This window comes from Manis javanica, chromosome 5 (genome assembly GCF_040802235.1).
Source record: "Manis javanica isolate MJ-LG chromosome 5, MJ_LKY, whole genome shotgun sequence".
Lineage (NCBI taxonomy): Eukaryota > Metazoa > Chordata > Mammalia > Pholidota > Manidae > Manis > Manis javanica.
This window is the reverse complement of record NC_133160.1, coordinates 2,897,167-2,923,643: the sequence shown is the minus strand read 5'-3', so window position 1 is coordinate 2,923,643 and position 26,477 is coordinate 2,897,167. Positions and strand designations below refer to the sequence as shown.

Genomic DNA, 26,477 nt, shown 5'->3' with positions numbered 1-26,477 from the left:
AATGGTTTGTGTCCTTATGGATTTGCTCTTTGGTTGTTCTGGCAATTCCTGCAAGAGAAATGTTAAAATATTCAACTAAGACTCGATTTGTCTGTTTCTCTCACCACTATGCTGATTTTTACTACTTTTTCTCAAATCTTGTTATTTGTGTAACATTTAAGATTGTTCTATCTTCTTAATGAGCTGATACTTGAATAATTATGAAATAGAACTCCTTGTCTAAAGTAACACTACTTGCCTTAAAGTATTTTTCTGAAATTAATATAATTTTCTTATGCTTATTTTTTGCCTGATATACCATTTTCCACCCATTTATTTTCAACCTTTATGTCTATATTCAGAATGTTTCTAGTGTACAGCACACAGTTGGGTATTAGTATTTTTTCCCCCTGAAATGTGACATCCTCTCTTACACAAGTCTAACTTTTCTGGTAGTTATCAAACTAGTTGGATTTAAGCCTACAGCTTAAATCATTTTTTCTGTTTGTCCATTTATTCTTTGTTCTCTTCCTCTTCTGTCTTCTGTTGGGCTAACTAAATATTTTTGTAGTATTCCATTTACCGCCCCCCCCCTTTTTAACCTATATCTTTTTATTTATTTTAGTGGTTGCTGTAGATAATATATTTTTCTTTAAATTATCACAGAACTTCAAATAATATTTTACCACTTCATGAACAATGTAAATATTTCATAACCATGTAATTCCATCTATTTCCCAGAACACTGTCACGTATTTTATTTCTGTGTATGTTATAAACCTTTCAATACTTAATTATTTGTGCTTTAAACAGTCAGGAGTATGGCATAATTTCCCATAATCTTGAACAATGTCCTTTAGTATATCTCTGATAGTGCATATCTGGTGAACATAAATTCTCTCAGCTTTTGTCTGACTAAAAATAGCTTTGTATTTCTTGATTTTGAAGTACAGGCCTCATAGTTTCTGTTGTCAGCTTGCATTCTGTTCAGGGCTTCACTGTATGCAATTCTTTCCCCTGTGGATTCTTTCAAGATTCTCTATCTTTGATTTCAACAGTTTTATCATGATATCCCTAGTTGTGGTTTTCTTTATATCTATCCTGCTTGGGATTTGCTGAGATTCTTGGATTGCTAGGTTGATGTCTTACATCCCTTTTTAGTGATCTCCAACTATAATTTCAAATGCTTTTCTTTTATCTCCTGTTTTTTGGGGGTCTCAAATCACACTTGTATTAGTATATCTGCTGTTGACTCACAATTCTCAGATATTCCCTTCCATTATTAACTGATGTTTTTGTTTTGTTTGTTTCGGTTTGAATAGTTTATAATGTCCTCTCTTCGTGTTGATTGATCCTTTCTTCTGCTCTGCCCAGCCTTTTAAAGCCTGTTGAAGGAACTGTTAATATCTCATATTGTTACCCAGTGTTCGCAATTCTAATTATTATTTAAGGTTTTCAGTTTTCTGCAAAAGACTCATAGCTATTCATACCTCTTGTCCATTTTATGCTAGGATTTTTTTAAAACACATTTCTCATAGTTATATTAAAATCCGTATCTGCTAATTCAATAATTAGGCCAGTTATGGGTTTGGCCTAATGACTGTTTCTTCTTTTGATAATGGGTCACCTTTTCCTCTTTCCTTCTATGTCTCATAATTTTTAATTATATTCCAAATATTGTATGTAAAAGAATAGCTGACATTGAAAAAGTAGTATTTATCCTTAAAATGGTGATGTGTCTCTCTTCCTGTTGTCAGGACGTTGATGTCGGGGACCGAGTCAGTCCGATCTGTGGAAGAACTGGCTTTGAAAGACTCATGCCACTAGGGACATTAGTTCGTTTAGGTTTCATTTGTTGTCACCTCTTTGTTAGGTCTTTAAAACGGTGATATTACAGCATATCTACCTCGTTCTCATTGTTTATGTGGCATCAACAGTCTCTTGACTTTCTACATACTTAGGCTAGATTCCATTATCCTTGTTACTATGGTGCTGATTTTACCAACCACAACAATGGTTTTTATCAATATTAAGTAATTAAGCTGTAACATAAATGCATAGACAGGCTGTGTTGCTCCAGGAAAATGGTGGGGCTGTGGCTGTGGTACTGTGGGCTTTGTGGAACACTGTGCTGATTGTTTCTTACTCAACAAGGTGAAATTCATGGCAGGGACTGCTGGATACCGGTTGGTTTCCATATCTATTTCAAAATCTACACTTCACATGAGGAAGCCGTATCTATCACCCTGCTCTCAACCTGAGTAGTCTGAGGTCTGTTGTGAGTCCACACAGTAAGGTCCAAACGTTAGTCTAGTGAAGCTTCAGTGAGCAGAGGCTCTGGGGTAGAGAACCTGGGACCTGAGTGGGAGCACAGGAGGAACTGGTGGGAGCTTCTTGCATGTGGATATTAGGTAGAAAACTGCAAGCCATATGTATTTCAGAGGCATGGGACAATAGGTTGGGGTGATAGAGGTGGCTGCAAGAATTAGAGTTTTTCTAAGAGTCTCCAAGGAGCAAATCAAATCCATTCAAAAGGTGGTTATTAAACATCTATTACATTTTAGGCTGGGTTAGAGGAGCTTACTATTATATAATGTCTTTTGAATACTGATGGTTTCCTCAGGAACTCTGCTAAACATTTTCTGTGCATTGTCTCAACGTATCTTTACCACAACCCCATGAGATAGGGACTGCCCTAACGCCTGCTTTAGACAGGCTTCGAGACTTAGAGGCAGACACATTAGCAAGTTTAGAAAGCTAGTTGCACATAGTGGAGCTAGGGTTTGACTCTAGCCCAGATGAATCTAAAATAATTATAACTTACAGATGAAGAAATTGAGGCACTGCGACAGGTGCCGTCCGTTAGACCCTGCACTTCATGTAAGCAAAGATGGCATGTATTCTGCTTTACTTCTGTCTCTTGTGCCTAGTATGTCTGGCACACTGTAGAGTCTCAATAAATATTTGAATGAAGAAATTAATTTATCAATGAACAGTGGGCAACAGGAATACTGGAGTGAGTCATTCACACTCTGTCCACCCCCTGCCCCCTGTATCATAGGTAAACGAGAAGATTACAAGGTTCTGAAAGGGAGAGAAATCCAGGCACCGTATACTGTCCTTGTCACATCCTGTTTACTTTGCTGTCTCTCCCCCAAGACTGAACTTCCTGAGGGTGGATCTGTAGTCATTCATCTGTTTATTTTCATCTGACCTGGAACAAGATGCCCAGGAGGTGGCTGAGGATGTGTCACAGGTGAATTCCTTTGGCCAGAGGAAGAAGTTTTACAGAGGTAGTGAAATTTAAACTCAGTTTATTTTAGGATAAATGGGACAAGATTTTGCCTGTCAGTAAAGAGGAAATGATTCTGTTCAGACTGAGGAATTGGACGTTGCTGGGATCACAAGTGCTGGAGACAGTACAGCTATAGAGAGATGGAGTCCTAGAAGGAGCAAGCACGGAGGGGCAGAGGGGGGAGAGAGGGGGAGGGGAAGTGAGCAGGGGGAGGAGGCGACGGAGGGCAGGGCGGAGAAGGAGCCTGGATGCCACCCAGACCCCTAAGCCCCTCGGGATTCTTGGGTACAAGCTCGTGAATTCCCTATTTTGATGTGCCTGGTTGGAGTTTGGTTCCCATTTCGAAAAGAAAAAGAATTTTGACTTCATGTTGATAAGCTTCTGTTCAGTGACTGTGTCTGAACCTATTTTTTGTTATCTGTTTAAAGCGAATGTTGGCACACTGAGACCTGGGCCAAATCTGGCCATGGTCTGCCTTTGTCCAGCCCTTAAGCAAAGAATAAGAGTGGTTATTGCATTTTTTAATGATTGAAAAATAAAAAGAATATTTCATGATGTGAAAATTACATGAAATTCAGATTTCAGTGTCCTAAATAGAGTAGTATTGGGAGACAGCCATGCCCATCCATTTATGTATTGTCTGTGGTTGTTGATGGGGTAGAATCGAAACGTGTGACTGAGACTGTATGGCCCACAAAGCCCCAAATGTTCACTGTCTGGCCCTTAACAAAAAAATGTTAGCCAGCCCTGGTCTCAGCCAGCTACGGCAGAACGCACTGACAGGCGGTGGCGACCAACAGTATGACTGGCACTTGGGGACCAGGGGGCAGGAGGAGCTGATGTCCATCCCTGGATCGCCCCTTGCGCCCTGGGCAGGTTAACTCAGAGTTCCTGTTCCTTCATCTTTTGCCCCTCTTCATTCTGATGCCAGTGTACCCCAGGCTCGGTTGGGCATTCCCAGCTAGAAAGAGCACTTGACTGAGTCCGAAAGCCGTGGACTGGCCATGGGACCCCAGGCTACCCACCGACCTCCGTGATCTTCATTGCCTCATTAGTGAAGCGAGTTATTTAATAAAGCCCATTCCTAGGTTGGTTATGAGGGTTAAAGGGAATCATGGTACATGTGTTATCTGTAGCAATAGTCAACATATGCTTTCTGTCACTCTTTGACGGCGAGAGGCAAATGAGATACACTGGTAAAGCCCTGGGATGCACAGCTGAAGGGACATTGAATTTACTGTACTAATGACCAGTTAGAACCTGGATGACTCTGGGTTCATTATATTCCCCCCACATCCACAAACTGATTTTATTGGAAACGTAATTCCCTTTGAAATGTTTAGAAGAGCGCAAAAATATAAATAGTGAAAAGTAAGTCTCTCCTCATCCCTTAGACAATCTGCCCAAAGGCAGGCATGGTTAATATCATTTTTTATATCTCAGAAAGGGTCTCTTCACATGTCACAGAATATATGTAGCATATGTGTATTTGTGCGTATGAACATATATCCCCATCCTTTTAACCTACATCCCCCATACCAATATATCAACAGCCTGATCTATACCTCGTTAAGTTTACTTTAAAAAGACATATTTTCACATTCACTGGGGTATGTACTAGAGTATTTAAAGCAGCACTATTTGCAATAGCAAAAAATTTGAAAAAAATCCAGATACCCATCAGCAGAGGAATGAGTGAACAACTTGTAGTGTATTTATACAACAGAACACTTTCCACTAATGAGCGTGCACAAACTACAGCCAAACGGCACAAATGCCACAGACAATCCTGACAGACTTGCGAGTGTAGATGTTCCAGCACTGATCTCTGACGTCACAAGTTGGACTGGGGGTCTTGGGGGTCCCCTTGGGTGGGAGAGAGATGGAGAGAGCGGGAGGGCTCGGGGGCAGGGGAACGCGCTGGCACGTGATGTGGGTGTTGGTTACTCACGTGTACGCACTTTGTGGACAGTCATCCTCACTTTGGGTTTTATGCACATTTCTGTACACGATTTTCTTCGATGAAAGTCATATGAGAAATAAAAAAACATCCCCTGGAAATAAGTTTCAGACGGTATTGGCTCCCTTCTTTCTCTTACAGCTGCAGAGACCTGTATGTACAGTTGGCATTCGCCTTTCGTCACTATCCGTCTGATGCACAGTCAGGTTGTTTCTAGCTATTTGCTGTTGGATGCCTCATCACCCTCCTAAACGGAAGCAGGTTGTTAAGGGCACAGATAGATGATACCTCGCTGTGCAGAATCAGTTCTGCCCTGCAGATGCCAAGAGGCGGATCAGCCTGGCCCAGACGACCATGCAGGTGCACGGGGCCTTGACCCACCCTGAACCTGTGCAGGCATCTCGTGGGCAAAACAGACTGTGGGGCTGCGTTGTTGCTAATGGGTATTCCCAAGGCATGGCGCTGCTATTTGCATTTTCTCGTAGTCATGAACGCCCAAGTGTTCTGAATATTAATGAAACCATTCACAGCCTCCTTTGCAGGCTTAAAATATTCAGCATCAGACATACTGTTTTGTTCCCATTTCAACCAAGTTTAATTTCTCTTAACCAGCTTTGTTTTTAAAAAGTAAAATTAATGTATGATTTCAATGTTTAAATCTCAATTCTCAGCAATTCACGACAGATTGCAAGTGAATATGATTTGTTCGTTAACACCTAATGGGTTGAAATAATTTATTGCACAAACATTTCCAGGAAAACGATGCTAACTTGAGCGAAAGCAAATCAGGAAATGTTACTTGTTTATCTAATAAACTACCCTAGGGTGAGCAAGTACATTAGCATTGCACAAACTCTGTGACTTATTCATCATCACTATTTATTATTAAAACTTTATCTGTTTCAACTTAGTGAATGGCTGCCCTGGGATACGCTGCTTGCAGCAAGAACAGCAAAATAAAGTTTATGCAATTTGCATAATATTGTGCAAAGAATATTAGCTTGGTACAATATGAATCCCTGGATCATTGGCACAGCCCTTTGGTGTTTAATGTTGGTAAATATTTAAATAACAGCAAGCCCATATAATTATAAAGATTTCTCTTTCTAATCTGTGGAGGATGTATGCTGCTGTAAATCACCTTGATCACGTGGCTTGGCTGGGAGCATGTCGGGGAATGATGAAGACGCACTTGTTCCTAGTGTTGGCAAGGAGAATGGAGACCTAGAAGCACATGCTCAGGAGAGAAGCTAGACACGATGCTGAAGTGTTGCTCTTTCTCCCTTTTGTCCTTTGACAACATTGGTATTTCATACAAACTGGGTCCTGCTTAGAATAGGCATGCAGAAGATGGGTCTCTGGTTCCTCTTTCATGAGTAGGGTCTTTGCATATTAAGAAAAGGCGTAAGTCATACCCCCAGGCCTTTGCACGCGCTCTCCTCTCCCTTCGGTCTGTTCCCCCTTTGCCTCAGCTGTTTGTCTCCCAAGTACAGCCTCCTTATCCTCTTGGTCTGAGTGCAAACCTTTGCATTCTTCCTGACCCACGCCCCAACCTGTCAGGCTTGGTCCCCCTGTTATGCACCTTGACGATGCCCTCCGTTTCTCCTCCGGAGGTCACTGACCGAACTGTCTTTCCTCTCCTCTGCACTCTGAGTCCCCGAGGGGGATGACATGTCTGTTAGATGTGCTGTGTCCAGGGCATGGCAAAGGGAAAATGCTGAATTACAGTTTTGTTGACTGGAAGAGTGATGAAATGAATACATATGTCACCCATTTATTGAAATGGCTTTGAAAAGTGTCTATAATCAACAATCACATGCTATATTACCTGTCAAATTAGACATACTAAAAAAACGAATTATAATATCTAGTGTTGGTGAGAGTTTAAGGATGTTGGTAAGAACTCAAAAATCCTTCAGGAGAGCAATCCAGCTGCAGGAAGCAAGTGTCTTAAAGTCATTATTTTTTATTTTTTTTGGCTCAGCAAATACATTCAGGGGAATTGGTGTTAAAGCAGTAATTTGGGAATACATGAACATATTTGTTCCAATGGTATTCATCACAGTGTTGTGAAAAATTATAAGCAACTTAAATGGTCAACGATAGAGGATTAGTTGAGAATGCTGGAATTCGTCTAAATGACAGAATCCTATGAGGTGCTAAAATAGTGATTCAAGTGTTTTAATGACATGGAAAGAAGTTTATGATATACTCTAGAGTGAATAAAGCAAATATAAAGCCTTAGGTAACTATTATTCCGTTTTTGTAGTAACATTCATGTACACAAATGACAAGAAGCATGTATGTGAAAATACTAAAATGATTAGTTGGTAAGATTTTGTTTTTAATGTGACCCTCAAAAATCAAAAGCAAAATGAAAGAAAAATCCTATGCATTGAGTTGTTGGTTTCACCCATACAGAGAGGAATTAATTTAAGTGACTATAAAGAATAGTAATTTGGCTGTACATCTTAGTGGGATTATATATTAAGGATAAAAAGAACATCACAGAAATTTTCTTTATAGTAATGATATTAATTATTATATTGGTATTTCTATCGGGAAACTAGTGAAGTTACAGAAGTTATATTTAATGTCATTAGTAAATAAGATATTCGGCTTAAGAGAAAAATATAAAAAATTTAAAGAAAACCCTGTAACCCTAAATTTGAATGGAAAATATCAGTGTAGATTCCATTCCTACCTCTCTCTACTGAACAAGCCCAGAAAGCAGGAGTGACCTGGCACCCAAACTGTGCCTACTGACCATTCTCCACCATAACAAAGCAGGGCTCCTTGCAGGACTGGTTTAGTCCAGAGCTGGGACAGAACATGCACAAGACACTGGATCATCCTATCTTACCAAAGGAAACGTGAAGAAGGCTCTTGGGCCAGGTCAGGGGGCTTGGGAGCCAGCCCGAGTGGGCACACCTTGCCAGAGATGGCACCCTTGGAAATGAGAATAAGGACAGCAGCAGATAGAAACACAGCAGCTGTGTTAAAATCCATGTGGAAAACACATAACCACCACCACAAATCAACAACAATAGCACCTGGTTTCTTTTGAAGAACCAGCTTTGGAAGGGAACGAGCTCATGATTCTGAAAACTAGCAAATAAAGGGAAAGAACCAAGCATTTCTTCTGCCTTTATTTAATGACTATATCCCAGGGTAACTCAGGGTTTACTTGAGAAGATTTCTCTTCAGATTGAAGAACTACAGCTCAATACTGATGACGGAAGAATATGATTAGACTGTCACAATTTTTCAACCTCAAATGTAATCACTGAACCATGCAGTCACCCTCAATATCAGTATCACAGAAAGAGAAATAGCCAGACATTGTGTGCATCCTGATGGAAAAGTATTACACCACTGAAGGAATTCTTTGGCCAAAATACTGAACTTGATGACAGGAGATAGAGAAACACTGTAAATGGCACCACAAGGATGTGATCAGCAAAATTTAGAATATGGGAAGCTCTATGGTATCATCAACAAATAAGCTGCAAAGAAATTAAGAGAAGGGAGAAGTTATATGGAGATTTAAGAGAGATATTAGCCAACTGTAAGGTGTGGCCTTATTTGGATTATAATTTGAATACGCCAATTGAAAAAAAGGGGGCCATCTAGAAAATTTTAACATTCACTGGATATCTGGAGATTATCATTTATTATGTGTGATAACAGTATTGTGGTTATTTTAAATACTGCTTATCTTTTAGAGATATATGCTGAATTATTTCCAGAAAAAACTCACTAGACTGTGTAACAGATGTTGGCCTCTTTTGTACTTTCACTAGTACTTTTTTTAGGGCCTTGGGACCCTCTTACTTTGAAGATTCAAAATAGGAGATTTTTGAATTTTCAATCCTCAGAAATGTTCTTCTATTATTGTATTGATCCTTGCCACAACTCCATTTATTCATTTTGTAATTCCTTTGGGTGTATAAAGCAATCTAGACTGACTGTATTTCTCTTTTCTTCTCCAAAGCCATTATTCAAGAATAACTGAATTACTTTGAATTAACTTAAGTTGATCCAAAGCAACTCATATTTGACATAGGATATGCCAGCAGCTAGATATTACATCAGCTAGATATTACAATGGAGGCCTCTCCAAACACGGAAAAAAAACACAACAATCACCTTTTATGCTGCAGAGAAGCAGTGTGAGCAAAGAGCCCCAGAATCCCTGGGATAACATTAAGTATCTGAATCAATTATACATTGACAGCGAAGAATAGCTCTATTTTCTTGGGTCAACCACTAATTGTACTATAATATTCTCAACACTTACATCTGTTGTTGCTGGGAATTATTAATGGAATACTTTAGGCCAGGAATTCTGGAGAACTATTAGTTAATGAAGATACAAATTCCCATATGTGCCTAAATGTATGATGTAGGACCAGCTAATTCTAGAATAAGGATTGTGGTTTCAGAACAATACAGATAAATACTTCCACAGTGTCGTTAATTGTAAAGCATCACATTAAACTGAGCTTATTAAAAAGGACTGCCCTGCAATAGTCCACACTGCACCCCTGATCTAATTGGCTTGTTTACAAAGCTTAATTGATTTATTTTCCCTCAAAGACCTTTCTTAAAAGTCTTTTCCTTAGAAGTCTTTCAAGTACCTATTACCAAAACCCAGCTCAAAAACAGGTTCATTTTCCTTTTAGAAGTGACTATACTGTCTCACTCAGTGGAAAAACCGCAGGCCCGCTTCTTGGGTACAGTTGACCCGGGTGTGTGCTGACGTCTTCAGGAATCTGTCCGTCGTCTTGGGTCTCCTGTTCTGCATCAGCCTCCTTCTCTGGTAGGTTCTTTCCACCTGGTGACAGAGGTGGTCACCAGTAGCTTCCGCCATATCTAGTTCAGCAGCCCTGCTGAAAAGAGCCCAAAGCTTCCTGTTTGCCCTTCTCCTGACACCATGCATGCCTAAACACGTCACTTAGCCAGAAGCGCGGGTCCCACATCCACCTCCGGAGCCGTAGGATGAGTTCAACCCAAAACGGAGGAGAGTGGTTCTTTGATGGAAGCTCAGACTCTGCAACTTGGAAAAGGGGGACTGGATGCCTGGGAGGCAGAAACCCCATCAGGGATCTACTGCAGAATTTTAAACGATTTTAGATGTATAAAATCTGGGCTGTGACCTGGCCATTCTGGGGTAGCGGACTGGTAGCAAGGCTGGCTTTGGAAGCTGAAGGAAGCTTTGCGGTCTGTATTTAGGGGGAGAAGGAGTTGGCTGAGAATGGAGGATGCCTCGCTCTTGATCTCGCTTCTCCCTTTAAGGATGCGAAAGTAGTAGTTGTCAGATGCACATTACAGGCAGATTAATTTTTTTACGAGTTTTTTGAAAGAGAAACCTTTTGTTTTTTGAGATTTTAGCAATGATAGATTAAATCCCCTCTAGTTACCTTCCCTGAGAGTATTTAACAGTTGCTCATTTATTCTTGCTTTTCTCATTGTCTCATAGAATAACTTTACTGCAGAGCATGAAAAATGCTGGCCTAGAACTTTCTGCTTGGTCAAACAATGCGTGTGACACCTCCGTAACCTGGTCAACCCCTGGGAAACATGGTATCTAAGTATTTGGAGATAGGATGTGCAAAGTCAAGTGCCTGTACAGGTGCGGAGTTTTAGGTCTAGTAAAACTTTAGCCCAGGTGCATTGAGCACTGACTGTATGCTGGGTGACTTGCTGTGCATCGGGAATACAAACAGAAATATACGAATGTCATTGGGGTGATATTGTGATTCATACTAATAAACATTTATTTGGTCTTTGTCCCCTTTTTCTGGCAGAGAGCTCCTAAAACCCTCGTAATTTCCTAGGTGAAAAGTGCTAGAAAGATGTCTTTGGGTACCTTAATGAGGCCAGTTTTGGAATGCACCTAAGGATAGGAGCCTACCATGTGAATAGACGTCTGGGACTTTAAGCTCCCACCTCCCAATTTCCCAGGAGGGGAGAGTGGCTGGAGGTTTTATCACTCACAATGGCCAGCGAGTTAATAGAGCATGCCTTCCTAATGAAGCCTTCATAAAAACCTAAGAAGACAGGGCTCGGAGAGCCTCTGGGTCAGTGAACATGTGGACACTTGGGGAGAGTGGTGTGCCCAGAAAGCACAGCTGCTCTGCATTCCTTCCCACATAGGTCACCCTGCACATCTCTGTCTGGCTGTTGATGCATGTCCTTTAATATCCTTTGCAGTAAACCGATGATTCTAGTAAGTAAAATGTTTCTGAGTTCTGAGAGCTGTGCTAGCAAACCAACTGAACCCCAGGGCAGGGTGGAGGGACCCTTCAGTCTGTAACTGGTCTGTCAGAACAGGTAACAGCAACCTGGGCTTGCAACTGACACTGAGAGGGGGTTGGTGCTACAGGACTGAGCCCTGCCCCTGTGGGATCTGATCCATCTTCTGTAAACAGTGTTAGAAAGGAGTTGAGTTTTACAACACCCAGGTGGTATCTCAGAGGATTGCCTGGAACTCCCCCAACACCGCCCTGGAAATTGGTCTTGAAACCCTCGTAATAGGATACAAATACAAATACATGGCTCCAGATGTCAAATAGATTATTACCTGCTTATAACAGGTGATTCATCAGAGTAACTCAAATGAAATGAAGTAGACTGAATAGAGGAAGTAACCTTGTGTGTTTGAATAAATTGACATTTATTCCTAGCTATTGACAGAGTGACCAGAATAAAAATATTTGCATTTAAGATTTTTGTTCTGAAGAGCCTTAGTTCTAAGGAGTATAGGGGTGAATCTCTGAAATGGGTGTTTATTTGTCTGACCATGTATACCAGCAGGATACCGTTTAATTGCTGTTTCTTTCTGCTTGACTACAGACTGAAGTCTGTGGATGTTTCTGCATATCTAACATGATTTCCATTTGGTATTTAGGTTGCTTATGTACAGAAATACATATTCAGTGGGGTTGAGAAAGACCAGACCATAGCTGTTCAAAAGCCTGGAGATGGGGCTTATGAACTCAACTTGACTGTCTCTGGCTCCTATATATCACACTCATTGGCAAAACCTTCAACATAGAAATCGGTACAAAAATATTTACATGTGTGTAAGAACTGCTGTGTTAACATCTACGGCTGGTGTTGAGAAATCACTCATCCAGTGAATTAGGAGGTCTGGGCCAATTTGACATGCTTTATGAATGTCAGATTCTAATGCACATCCAACCACTGTGGATGATAGTAAATTATTGTACACAAGGTCTCCCTTCTTTTATTTACGCGTTTAAATCTCCGTGGGAGGTATTTAGAATCGGTCCCCGTTGCTATCAGCTACACAGATGTCTGTATGTGTGGGGTGGACATGGGGGTGGGACACTGGGGCATTTTGGCTCGCGTGGACTAATGACTCGCGCAGGTTTCCGAACGTGTTCACCAACCGAAGATGAGCTGCATTCCAGGAAGAGAGTATTCAGGCAGGTGGTTTCAGGACTGATCGCCGGAGCAAGAGTGCAGTCAGGACCTGTCCATGGTCAAGGAGGTCTGGAGTCCCAGCCAGTTCTTCAGGCTCCCAATATATTGAAAAATGAAGGAATCTTGAATCAAGGTTGAAAGAACTGGGATATACTTAGAATATTTGCACTGGACAAAGCCATGCTTTTTCCACAGTAAAGTGCAACAGTCACATGTATGCCCCCCCTGATCATGCTTCCAGCAAATACTGGTTGGACCTTTGTGGCTGTGAGACCAATGCCATTAGAGGCAAAGGGCACAGAGAAAGGGCAGCTGGATTCTTGACTCTTATCACTGAGCCACTGCATCACACCTCCCTTGAAATCTTCTGGTAGGTGTTCTACTGCCTGACTCTTCACAGCTGCGCCAAAAAATCCCTTTATTTCCTACGTCGGCAAATCGGCTGTTGGCTTCTTGCAGCTGAAATCATCCTAGCTGACACAGACCTGGCTCCGCCCCCCGCCCCCGCCCTTTCACCACTCAGCTTGCACGCAGGGCTAAGGTGTCTTTATTTAATTGAAAAGTTAATTACAGGCAGAGGTCTGTTGTATAGCATGTGGTTATTATTTATTTTTTTAACAGTAAACATGTTTTGACAAGTCCTCTTACTGACTTGACTACATGGATGGATAGTTGATATGACAATTCTAGCTATTTGCTGTCAATCTTTTCGTCCTTAAAGATGCTGTTTTCTCTTTTCTTTACATTGGTTTGACAATTCATACAGTTTGAAATGTTCTCCCGTGCATTATCTCATCTGATCATAAACCCATGCTCGGGGCTTATAGAACAGATATTTCCTGCTCTTTCAGAGGGCGAGCCGAGGCAGGAGTCTGCCCAAGGCCTGTGCTCTCTGTGGCTCTGCATGGGGTGACCGACCCAATTAGTATCTGTGTTGGTTGATAAGCATTAGGCTGTAAGTAGCAGAACAATGACTGTCCAATCTAATCACAAAGGGCATTTATGACATGGGGCAATAGAAATCCGGAGGTACAGTGGGGGGCAACAGGCTCCTGCGCCTTATCTGCACTTCTCTGGGCTCCCTTCCCCTGTGAGTGTTGGCTTCATCCTCAGGTGGACGGTGAGGTGGTCCATCCTGAGCAGTGACTCAGGCATCATACACAGACGAAACAATGTCCAGAGGAAGAAGGACTTTCTCTTTTCCCTTTTTCTTAGGAGCATGGAAATATTTCCCACAAGGGCTCCCAGCAGACATTTTCATTTTGCCCAACACTGGGTTCATGCCCACCCCTCAACTAGCCAGGGAGGGGAAGGGGTATCTGTGACCTGCATGGAACTTAGCAAACTGGATCTGGACATTGGATAATGAGCCACAGTGACTTCCACTGCTTTGATTTAAAACACAGCAATTTGAAGTATGCAGCAGTTCAGGGAATTGGCCTGGGGTCTGGTGCGTTTTTGCTCTCAAGACCTTCTATTTGTTCATGCCTCTCTGTATCCATGCACAGTGAGTCATTCCCTCCCACACTGACTCAGAGCTTGGCTTTAGGATTTGTTTTGGCCAATGAGAAAACAGCAGCATTGCACAAGGGGCTTGCACTGATTACTCTAGGGCCCTGTAATGGACTGAGTTGTATGCTCCCCAAATTCACAGGTTGAAGCACTAACACTCAGTGTGGCAATATATGGCGATGGGGCCTCTAAGCTGGTAATTAAAGTTAAATGAGGTCATGAAGGTGGGGTCCTGATAGGACCTTAGAAGAGGAGCAACCGCCAGAGGCCCCTCCTCTTGTACATGAAGGCAAGACCGTGTGAGGGGATCGCCAGAAGGCAGCTATCTGCAAGACAGGAAGCAAGTCCCACCAGAAAACACCCATGCCAGCTCCTTGACCTTGTACTTCCAGCCTTCGGAACCATGAGAAATAAATTTCTATTGTTTAAACTGCCCAGTTTGTAGTATTTTGTTAGGTAGCATGAGCAGAAAATACAGGAACCCTGCAACCACCACCACGATCACCACCACCATGTGAACAAGCCTGTGTGCATTTGCTGGCAGATGACAGACACTAAAGGCAGTTACATTCACTGCCCCCACCTATACCCAGCCAACCTGCACAGATGTGCGTTAGGTCACTGACCCCAGCTGGCCACGGATGCATGAAGAGTCCAGGTAAGACCAGTGCAAGAGCTACTTAGCTGAGTCCAACACAGATTACTGACCTGCAGGATCAAGGGCCAAATGAAGGGTTGTTTTAAGCCACTGAGTTTTGGGGAGGTTTGTTACATATCAATAGATAATTGATACATGTGGGGTTTTCAGTCATATGCTTTTATGCTCCATGGGGGTACTCCACTACACATGTTCTTGTTAATCTGATTTGGAATGCAATTTGTCTATAGCACGTGTCAGAGCCATTTTATAGGGACCAGGAAAAGTAAATGCCAGGCAGACTAAATATAAAAATAATCACGAAGGGTGAGCTTTATTTTTCATCTTTGGATAAAGACACAGAAATAGAGATACACTCACGTCATAAGAAAACAACAGCATAGGTGAGATACTGTACAACAGCAGCACACATGAAGTCCCGATGGGGGGGATTGTACAGAGAATGGGGGAGATTGTAGGGAACTGGAGAAGGTGGACCCTACTGAAGAGGACAGGCATTAGTCAGCTCTGATCCTTAGCCAAGTGGGCATGCAGGCTCAGTGTCTTCTTAATAGAGCTTCCAATTTTTTAAGAGAAACCATAAGTATGGATTTTCATATAAAATCTCCTAATTTTAAAACATTGATACAATACAGTTCAGGCTAAATTAAACTCATGTTAACCTAACCTGCCCCTTTAGAACGTCTGGTGTACACACACACTGGCTACCACAAAAATTAGAAATGAGTAACAAGCTCTGACTCCCCCCCCTTATTTGGGACTTAACATCTGCAGGAGACAGATGGAAAGGAAGACTGCAGGAAAGAGGGTCTCGAATCCAGAACAGAATGGAAAATGAAACAATGAAAAAGTTACAGTCTGTGATTGCTGATCTTTCTGCCTCCAAGCTCAGAGAAAACAAAACACAAAACCCTAATATGGGTAAACTCAGTGCGAAAAGTTTTTCAAATTCAGAAAACATATAAATGAGGGCTTGATCCTTTGTTTTTCGAAATGATTCTCAGCCAGACTGAATTTCTTGAATAAGGGACCTGATTTTATTTATCTTTGTATCTCTGGAAACTGGAAGCACATAATCAAGGTTAAGTGAATGAATAAATGAATATTCCAAATGGACTTTTGGGTGATTAACATAAAGGATGTCTGTTGGGAAGTAGCACGGTGTGGGTTATGAGTGTGCAGTTAGCAGACCTGGTTTTTTCCTATCTGCTCATCCATTTTGGCAAGTTCCCTAACTTCTCTGGGCTTCCATTGCTCATGTAAAATGAGGATAATAAAAAACACCTACCTGGTAGTGTTACGAAGATAAACTGAGAACCTGCTGTAGACTCAATGGCACAACCTGAATTGCATACGGGTTCCCTAGATGTTGTTACTGAGGTTGATGGTTAGTTAGTTTTAAACAGAGGATTACCAGGTGAGTTGATAGGCAGGGAGGTAGCCTAATTAGCTCTTTAGGGATATAACTTTTGAATAAAGCAGTATGAATTTGGACTAGATTAAGTAAAAGTGTGCTTTATACGGATTCTATGACAATCAGCTCAGGTTGCACCTTGAGTGTAGGACTGTGGAACCAGGAAGGAAACCCAGTGTTGTTTCCAAAGCATTTTCCACAGCAATGAGGCCCAGATGCTTCCCTGGGGAATGATTCTTTGCTGTAGAATTGGCCATTTTCAGCAGCACACACTGAAGTTGTAATGAGGGGGATAAAGCATGTGAGTCCACAGCGGCTGTTTATGGAGTGCTTGTAATATATCCTAGCTGCTCTTGAACCAGCAAAGAGAAATTGCATTCTCTACGCTGGGAGAAGCTTGTGGCTTTTCATTTTTCTGCCTCTTTTTGGGTACTGTTGCTTTTCTTTTCACTTTGCCCTAATATGGAATGTCCTCTCCAGAGCAAAATAGATGCCAATCTTAAGCATTTCTCAAGTAAGAGCTATTGTAGTTGGAAATTACTGACAAATTCTCAGAGAATTATTTTGCTATTATTACTGCACTTTTACTATTATATTCCCGATGTCCTCTGAGACCCAGGGAAGGTTAGTACCAGTCCCTATTCGTATACCCTGAAAAAGAAAAAGATTCCCCTGTCCTCCCACGGGTGGAGAGCACACATGAAGTCCCGATGGGGGGGATTGTACAGAGAATGGGGGGGATTGTAGGGAACTGGAGAAGGTGGACCCTACTGAAGAGGACGGGCACGTCCACCACACGTCCTGGTGGGCGGGTGGGCAGGCGCAGGGCTCCGCCTCTGGGTCCCTCTGCAAGGCCGGGGAGAGAGCTGTTTTCTTCACTTTCTTGAAAGTGGGCTATTTTGCTCCAAGTTGATCCAGATGGAAAAGGAGAACTTCTTTACCAATTTCATAAACTGATCCTATCCACACACACTCTATATAAATACAGCAAACATTTCCCCCCCCCGCCCCTCTTTAAACTAGAGAGTGGTGAGAATGGGGGAAAACCTTGTATTGGATTAAGGCAAAAAATGAAAACCCAAGTGTCAATGGAATAGTAGGTAATAATGCTCTCAAAATACCCTTTGACCACCCACCCCATCCCAGGACTCCCTCTGATTCGCTCAGTATTTCTTGCCCCCTCCTCGTATTTGTCCTGATGGGGCCATTTTCATTGTTTGCGAAGTCCAGGCGAGGCCTCACCCCTGCCCCATCCATACCCGGCAGGCAGAAAGGCACCCTTTCCCCAGGCAAGCCCCCCTTAAAAAGCAGTTGAAGTTACAAGAGTGATCTTTTCTTTCTGCTATTTTTCAGTAACCAAATTTTCTGATTTATTATCGAGGTGAGCACACGTCCTGGTTTACAGCACGCCCCCGTGCAATTACGGGGCGAGCCCAGCGCACCGCCGAGCCGGTCCCAGCTGGACAGAGGAGTCCCGCGCGGTCGCCCCGCACGTCTGCTTTACTGGCTGCGCGTGCAGAGGGGCGCTCGGCCACAGAAAGGCGTCAGGAGCCATGTGGCTCATTAGCTTTTTCTAGTAGCCCTGTAAAAACATGAAGAGGTGATATTAATTTTAATAATGTATATTAATCCGATCTGTCCAAAAATGTCGCTTCAACATGTAATGAGTATAAAGAAATTCTACATTTGTTTTGTCTTCAAAATCCTGAAGAGTGTGTATCTATTTCCCTAGCCGCACGCCTCCATGCAGACCAGCCTCATCTAAGGAGGGACCCAGGTCTGGGGGCGCCGCCGCGGCCACCAACGGGCCAGCCCGCGGGGCGTCACCGCAGGGCGGCAGGGAGATCACCGCCCCGCGCGCCTCGGGCCTCACTGCCTCCAAGTAGGCCATGCGCAAGCGCGGGCCACTGAGCTGGATCACGTGGCCAGGAATGAGCCGTGTTGATTGGCTTATCACGCTCTCCACGGGGCTGGGGCGGAGCTTGTTGGGTCACACCCTCGGGAGTTTCCTCGACAGTCAAATTGCTTTGCAGGCTGCAGTGAGGAGGTCCGCCGGGGCCGGTGGCTCCTGGGCCGGTGGCAGCGTCTCCAGGGGGAGACTCGGCCAAGGGCGGCCCGCAGCCGGCAGGTCCCCGCCCGCCACGCCAGGGAGTGTGAGAAGCCCTTGTGGGCGCGGACACTGTGCCCGCGTGTCCGCCCCTCGTGGCTCCCAGGCCGCGGCCCTGCCGTCGGAGGGGGCCGAGCGCGCCGCCAGGAAGCGCCTGCTCTGGCAGCTGCGGCGACGTCCTCGGGGCGCCCTTCCGGAAGGGGACTCGGTGGGCGGCTGGGACCCGGCCGCGGAAGGGAGGGGCACGGCCGGGGCGTCCGCGTGCTCGTCTCCTCGATGGCCCTTTACACTGCTGTGTGTTTCGGCCGCAGAATATCAAGAAGGTGCTGATTCGGGCCAGTGTGAGCTGCAAACGTGGGCAGCACGTCGCCTCTCTAGCTTTTGAATTAAACTCATCAGTGACTGAAAGGCGCCGTAGGACCGTCTTTAGATGCGAATTGCCTACAAACGTCAGGGTGGGTACTTTAGTTGGTGGGGCCCTTGCTCCAAAGTTGTGAAGCTTGTCCCCATGAGGACAGTGGGGGTCCAGGGGCCCCACGTGGCTCTGCAGGTTGCACCCCCGCGAGGCTGGCGCGCCCACAGCCGGTGACTAAGTGGGAGGGTCAGACAGGAAGCCCCCTGGAATTGCAGGCGCTGTGGCGCCTCACAGTGGTTTACCCAACGCGATGACATCACTCAGTGACTGTGGTTTTGACCAGGAGGCACCTAGAATAGTCCTTCTGTCGGTCACTTCTCCCACTGACCAGCTGTGTGGCCCTGGGTCCGCTGCTTCATCCCCCGTCCCACCTCAGTTTCTCCCTCTGTTGTGAGATTGTTTTGAGTGTTTAAATGAGAAAATGAAAATAACGCTCCTAGAACGGGGCTGGCACAGAGGGGCCGTTCCACAGACTGCAGCGAGTGTTGAGGTAATGAGCGTCTTTGCCGCCTCACCTACCACGTGGATGGACAGCGTACCCCACTGGTGGGCGTACTTTGCTTGGTACTTGTGCACGGTCTGCACAGGGGCACCTCAGTCTTGCCTGCAGTGTGTGGTTCAGAGGCTCGCATGTATGATTTTATGTGAAATCACCGAATTTTAAAAAATGGGTGATGCAGAGCTACAGATTTCTTACCCAGTGAAATATGATCAAGGAGACTAAATTTTGCACAAATATTGGGGGGGCGACTTTATTCTAAGGTCTGCATACAGTCTAAGCTGTGTTATAATTTGTATATATGACATTTGAGCATGTGTGTTGCTCTTTATTATACGTGCTTTTTGGGAATAGTTAAAATACATTTTCAGAAAAAGAAATTGAATTAAACCATGGCAGAACTTGTCCCTCAGGCCCTTGTGATCCTAGGGTACTTGGCTTCGGGCAAAAGCCTCATAAGTGACTTCACCTAAAATGGTTACTGGATTTTTGTTACTAAGTGGTAAAAGCAAAACAAAAACAAAACTAGATTAAACTTCACCTTAAAGTACGGAGATGAAAATTAGGAACACAAGTTTATCTTATATTTAATGTTTAGACAGTCACAACTATGAGCTAATTTTAAAATAGAGAAAGAAAAAGTCAAGTCTTGATTTTTTTCCCCAATTTTTTATTTTGGGTAAAATAGGCATAATACAAAATTTACCATTTTAACCATTTTTCAGTGTACAGTTCAGTGGCATAAAGTGCATCCATGTTGCTGCGCAGCATCCCCACCAGCGCTCCAGAGCTCTTCATCTTCCCAGCCTGAAACTCTGTCCCCATGAAACACCAGCTCCGCGTCCCCTCCCCCAGCCCCTGGGAACCACCATCCTGCTGTCTATGAGTCTGACTGTTCTAGGTCCCTCCTGCCACTGGAATCAGAGGATTTGTCCTTTTGTGACTGGCAGGTGTTGCTTTTTTGTATAACTTTGCTAACAGGTTTGGGAGATAGCACAATTTACGGTTTCACAGAACCAGCAGAAAGAGGACATTCTATAAAAGTCATTCAAGGGCTTCATCAATTATGCAAGAATACTCTTCAAAGTTTTTGATTGAAGTGTAACTTACAGTAAAGTACATGTCTTGAGAGTTCAGCTCGATAAAATTTTACATCTGGATACATCCATGTAGCCACCAGTGGATCCAGGCACAGACCATCTGCATCACCCCAGAGCGTTCCGTGGTGCCCCCAGTTCGTAGCTCCTCTCCAACAAGAGGACTTCCCCTGCAGAGATGAGCTGTCCCAGCTCCTGAACTTCATAAAAGTGGAATCACCATCATGTGTTCTTTTGCCTGTGGTGTTCATACAGGTTGCTGTTCTTTGCAGTTTACTCCCATGACCGTGTGCCATTTTATGCTATGAGTGCACCGCAGTTTATTTACCCATTCTCCTCTTGACAGCCATTGGAATGTTTCAGTTGCCCACTATAAATACAGTTGCTGTGATCACTCTGCCAGGAACGTTTCTTGATTCAAATAATTTTTCTTTTAAAATGTCTGTGTTGTCATCATTCTTGTAAGTTTTCTTCTCAGTTCACCATATCTTCATATGTGAATGTCTCCACATAGATTCTGTTTTCCAAAATCACAGTTAACCTACTTGATAAAGTCCTGCATCATTTGTGAGATTTTCATATTTCCTTTGAAACCAATTTGTCTTGTCCTTGTAGGTGCTGCCAACATCTTCTTCTCTTGGAAGGAACTGGGTGATAAAGACATTGGTGCAGTGGGCCAGGGCAGACTTGCAGGTAAGTGTTCTGGGATATTGGAAGGGGGCTAATACTCTGGCAGCCACTTACAGGTGAATATTTTTATGTTATGATAACTGTCTTCCCTATGCAACCATGTAATCGGGAATTGGGCTAATGTCTACTCAGATCCCTGTGTTCAGTCTGCAGCCTACTGCTGTAGAGAGTCTCTAAACTTGTGCCTTTGGAGTGTCATCTTCCCACCCTCTAGCATCGTGCTGCAGTCTTTGATTTGTGGTGCAAACACACCTGAAGGGGACAGTTGTCACTGAAATGATAGACAGCTGAATAGCCATTTCAAATGCATGAGCATTAAGGTCTTCCTTACGAGAGAGATGCAAAACCCACAGTTAGAATGCTTTTATTCAAGCATCAGGAAGGGTAGATGAATCCTCCTGACATTAACTCAGCGGGCGACACACTAAGAACCTAATTTTAATGAAAATACATTTTGACTTTTCAACTACAGGGGAAGTAGGGCAGAGGATTTATTTAGATCTTCCTAATTAATAGGCCAGGGTATTAGGCCTATTGCAGGGTTATTGTTCCTCCAGAGAGAACCAACAGGAGATACACATATATGTATGCATATATACCACATGCATATACATGCAATATATACACATGGCGTAGAGGCAGGAGCACCAGTGACCTGGCGGGAGAAGGAGGGCGTCTGAGCTGGAGGAGAGAGGCTGAATTCCTGCTGCTCTTGCCTTCCTGTTCCGTCAGGCCCTCAGTGGGTTTGATGACGCCCGCCTGCTTTGGTCGGGGCACTGTTCTTTGCTCCGTCTACTGATCACATGGTGATCTCTTCCAGGCCCACGCGTCATTCTATAAGCATAAGAGGAAAGTGGAAATTGGTTGCATTTTCCGCTCCCTGTAAAAGTGTCTCCTCTCGGCAAGCAGGGCATAAAAACACGTGGCATGGACCCTGGGGCTCCGTGGTTCTGTGTGGAGCCCCACCTTAAATGGACTTTAGGTGTATTCCGGAGCCGTGACTGGAACGAAACAGGACGTTTCTCTGTAGTTCATGATGTTCAGACAGCGTTTGCCCATTCGGTGGGAGTCACTCCACTGACTTACCAGGAGGTGTCTGTAGAGATGGCAGGGGGCAGATTGGGCCACCTCAGTCCTGCCGCGCTGCGGAGGACTTTGTGAGCATAGCCGAGGTGTCTCCAAGAGGAAAAAGCCTCATGGGGCGGTTGAAGGTGGCTGTCGGAGGGGTTGCCTTGAGTTCCCTGCTGATCTCAGGAGACTGTGCTTAGTGCTTAGTGCTTAGTACTTAGTGCTTAGTATTAGACAGAACTTATGACATTGCCCGCTTTGCACATCAAATAAAGGTTGGACCAGCGCTTTCATAAGATTCAGCTAATAATTTGTGGAATATGCAACATGCCTGTGTTTATTCCCAGGGACCCTCCCTCCGTCTCCCGCATCCGCTAATGGGGTGGTATTGTCCCTCTCTGTGTCCTCTTATGCTGTTCCTGGGGGCGGGGCACTGGGATGTAGAGAGGATTTATGTACATAAGTGCAGGGATATGAGAAATGCTATGTTTCTTTATTTTCTTAAAACTGAATTCAGTATGACTCTGAGGCAATAACCTGGCAGGCTGGAGGGAAATTCAGTCAGACATTTTGGAGATGCCTTTACTCTAGTTTTGGGCACAAAAATTCTGGAGGTTTAGGTGAAATTAGAGGCAGCACTTCCCCAACAGTCTGATGTCCTGTGACTGACTGCATGGCATCTTTGGAGCACAAACCCAGGGAGGCAGTCTCCAGCCGCCCCGTTTTCCCGGGGGTAATTTGCCCCCTCCAGGGGGCCTCTTGCCATTTGCTGTCAGTGTAGGTGTGTGTGTGCTGCTAGCATCTGACGGGTGGAGAACAGGGATGCTGCTGAACATCCTTCATCACACAGCGCAGCTTGGTAATAGAGCATCACCCAGCCCCCAAACGCCAGCAGCGCTGAGGTGGGCAGGCCTGGGCCAGCCGGCACCGCGGCCGCACCGTCTTCACGGCTCAGCCCCTCGGCGTCACTACTTTTGGTCTGTGGTCCTCCAGTTTTCTGCATCTTTCCAAGCCTACTGTGGCTCTTCAGCTATTTTTGTTTTTCCACGTATGTTTTTGAACTAGCTTGTCATTAAAAAAAAAAAAGATCTGCTGAGATTTTGATGAGATTGGGTAGAATCTATACATCAATGTGGGGAAATTGACATCTGTCCAGTGACAAATCCTGGAACCCGTGGACATGATATATAGCCTTCCATTTACCTCTTTTAAATTTTCTATAATTTTTTGCATTTTTCTCTATAGATGTCTTACTTGTCTTTTGTTAGAGTTATTCCTAGATATTTGGTAATTCTACTGATATTATAAATATCAATTCTTTCCATTTTAATTTCTCATTGCTCATTACTGGCATATAAAATGTAATTGCTTTTATGTATTTTCATATGTGCAGCAGTGATGTTGATTCTAATAACTCTCCTACTTCGTGTGTTATTTTGGATTTTTCTCCATATCAGTATTAAATATGAGAGCTTTACTTTTCCTTTCCAGTTGTTTTTCTACTTTTATATTTATTGATTATTGCCTTGGTTAAGGTCTCCAGCACAGTTTTGAATGATGACTGTCATTGTCCTGTTTGCAGTCCTTGCAGAGAGTTTTCGTATTTCACCATTAAGTTATCCCTAATAAGCTTTCCTTGCTTAAAGTCTGCTCTGTCTGAAACTAATATGGCTACTCTTGTTTTCCTTTGATTAGTATTAGGATGGTATATTTTTCTCCATCCGTGTACTTTAATTTTAATCTCTGTGTATCCTTATATCTAAGTGTGTTTCTTGCAGACAACATAATGTTGGGTCTCCTTCTGATTCACTCTGACAAATGTGTCTTTTATTTGGTATATTTAGATTGTTAGTGTTCAAATTGTTGATACAGTTGCATTAATAGTGACCCTGTTTGGTACTGTTTTCTATTTATTACCCCTGTTCTTTGTTTTCCTATTTTCCTGCCATTTGTGGTTTTAACTGAGCATTTCATATGATCACAATTTTTCTCTTTTCTTAAAATATTATATTTCCTTTATTATTTTTTAGTTGTTGCCCTAGAGTTTGCAATATACGTTCGCAACTAATCCAAGTCCACTTCCCAGTAGCGCCGTATCACTTCATGGGCAGTGCGGGGGCCTGAAAATCACAAAATGATCTTGCTGTTCCCTTCCATACCTTGTATTATCGCCATCACTCATTTCCCTTGTATGTAAACGTACATAAGCATGTCTACACATATGTAATTAGGTATAATACAAACATAAGCACACATACTCAAATACATTGTTACTCTTATTTTGAACAGACTGTTATCTATTAGATCCATTAAGAATAAGAAAAATAAAGGTTTTCATTTTACCTTCTTCCTTTGATTCTTTTCCTTACGTAGACCCAAGCTTCTGACCTACCTACCTTATTTTTCATCTATCTAAACTACTTCTATTAACATTTCTGGTAAGGCAGGTCTACTGGCAACAAATTCTTTCTCAATTTTATTTCAGAAAGTCTTTATTTCTCCTTCACTTTTGAAGGGTAACTTCAGAGGGTATAGAATACCAGGTTGGTATTTTTTTTCTCTCAACATTTGAAATGTTTCACTGTATTCTCTTCTTGTTTGCATGGTTTCTGAGGGTAAGTTGGATATGATTCTTATCTTTGTTCCTTTATAGGTAAAATATTTTTTTTTTCCCTCTGGCTTTCAGAGTTTTCTCCTTACCTTTTATTTCCTGTAGTTCAAAAATGATATGTCTAGGTGTAGAGGCTTTGTTTTTTGGGCAGTGTGTACAGCTCGGTGTTCTCTGAGCCTTCCTGTGTCTGTGATGTGGTGTTTGACAGTAGTTTGGGGGAAATTCTCAGTGTTTACGATTTCAAGTATCTCTTCTGTTCCTCTCTCCTGGAATTCTCATCACGCCTGTGTTACACCTTTGGTGACTGTCTGTCAGCCCGTGGATGGTCTGTGATAGTGATTGTTTTTCAGTCTTTGCTTTTGCTTTTCAGTTTTGGAGGTTTCTGTTGCTGTGTCTTCAAGCTCAGAAACTCTAGCCTCGGCCACGTCCAGTCAACTGGTAATTCCATTAAAGGCATTCTTCAGTCGCAGTGTTTTTTGTCTACAGCATTTCTTTCTGGTTCTTTCTTAGGGTTTCCATCTCTGCTCACACTGCCCACCTGTTCTTGCAGGCTGTCTGCTAGCCCATTAGAGCCCAGAGCATATTAATTATAGTTGTTTTAAATTCTCTGCCGTGTCTGGTTCGGTGCTTGCTTTGCCCCTTCAGTTGTGGTTTCTACCTTGTACTGCACTTCCTATTTTAATTTTTCTTGACATTTGGACATGATGTACCAGGTGAAAATAACTGCTCTCAGTAGGCCTTTAGTGACGTGGGAGGGTGAGGAAAGGGAATGTCCTGTGGCGCTGTGATCAGGCCTCAGTGCTTTAGTGAGTATGTGCCTCTGGACTCTGACTTTCACAAGAGCTTCTCGGTTTCCTTCTCCCATCAGCGGGCCAGGATAGCTGGAGGGGGCTGGGGTTGGGCGTGTCGCTTCCCCAGGTCAGTCAGGCCCGGGTAGCCCCCTAGCAGAGTGTCGTGGTGTACAGAGCGCTGTGGATGTATTTCAGGGCAGCTCATTTCCCCTCCCCCTGCCAGAAGCCGGGGGATTTTTCTCCAGTATTTACTGTGATAACCTGGTTGAGGCCCTGGAAGCGGAAAACAGGTGGAACACCTCTGTGGCTGGGTCTCTGCGACTGGGTCTCCGTGGAGTTTCTGTCCCATCCTCCGTTGCAGTCAGGTTCTCCCACCCTGGAGCTGGTTCCCGTGGCGACAAGACTGCCTTAGAAGGCAGGACGCCCTGCGCCCACTGGTCTGTCCCCTCCCGTCTTGGGGCGGTGGTTTGTCCTGCGTCCTCCCCTCTCACAGATCCACAGAGTTGTTGATGTTCAGTCTATACAGCTTTTCACTGATCGTTAGGATGGGCCACTGGCTTCCAAGTTCCTTAACATGGAATCAGAAAACAGAGGTCCCAGATTTATTTCTAAATCATGAATATTGTTGAACTTTAACAAATACATATTGAGGTGATCATACAATTTTTTTTTCCTTCATTCTGCTAATAGGGTTGAGGAGTGAAGAATTCATTTTATCCAGAGAGAGGCCTGGCCTGGGCTTGGGTCTGGGAGGTGCTCTCCGGGCCCCAGGAATGTGTTGCCTGACAGGAGCGTCCGTGTTTGCTGGGGGCTCGGGCCACTGGACGGTCCAACCGTGTGATTTAGGGTGGGGCCTTTGGGCCGTGCCAGGCGGTGCGGATCTCTAGGGGATGTGGAGGCTAAGGGCCCTGAACCTCCAGGAGGGCTGA

The 26,477-nt window shown here is 43.8% G+C and overlaps 1 long non-coding RNA gene across 2 annotated transcripts in view; it reads left to right on the top strand.

The window, feature by feature from the left end:
* The window catches only part of LOC140849740 (uncharacterized), a 183,756-nt gene that overhangs the window by 80,305 nt on the left and 76,974 nt on the right, over positions 1 to 26,477 (top strand). For both annotated transcript variants that reach the window (XR_012131914.1, XR_012131913.1), the window contains one exon: positions 21,004 to 21,081. This is a non-coding gene — a long non-coding RNA (uncharacterized lncRNA). The remainder of the gene's footprint in view (positions 1 to 21,003; positions 21,082 to 26,477) is intronic.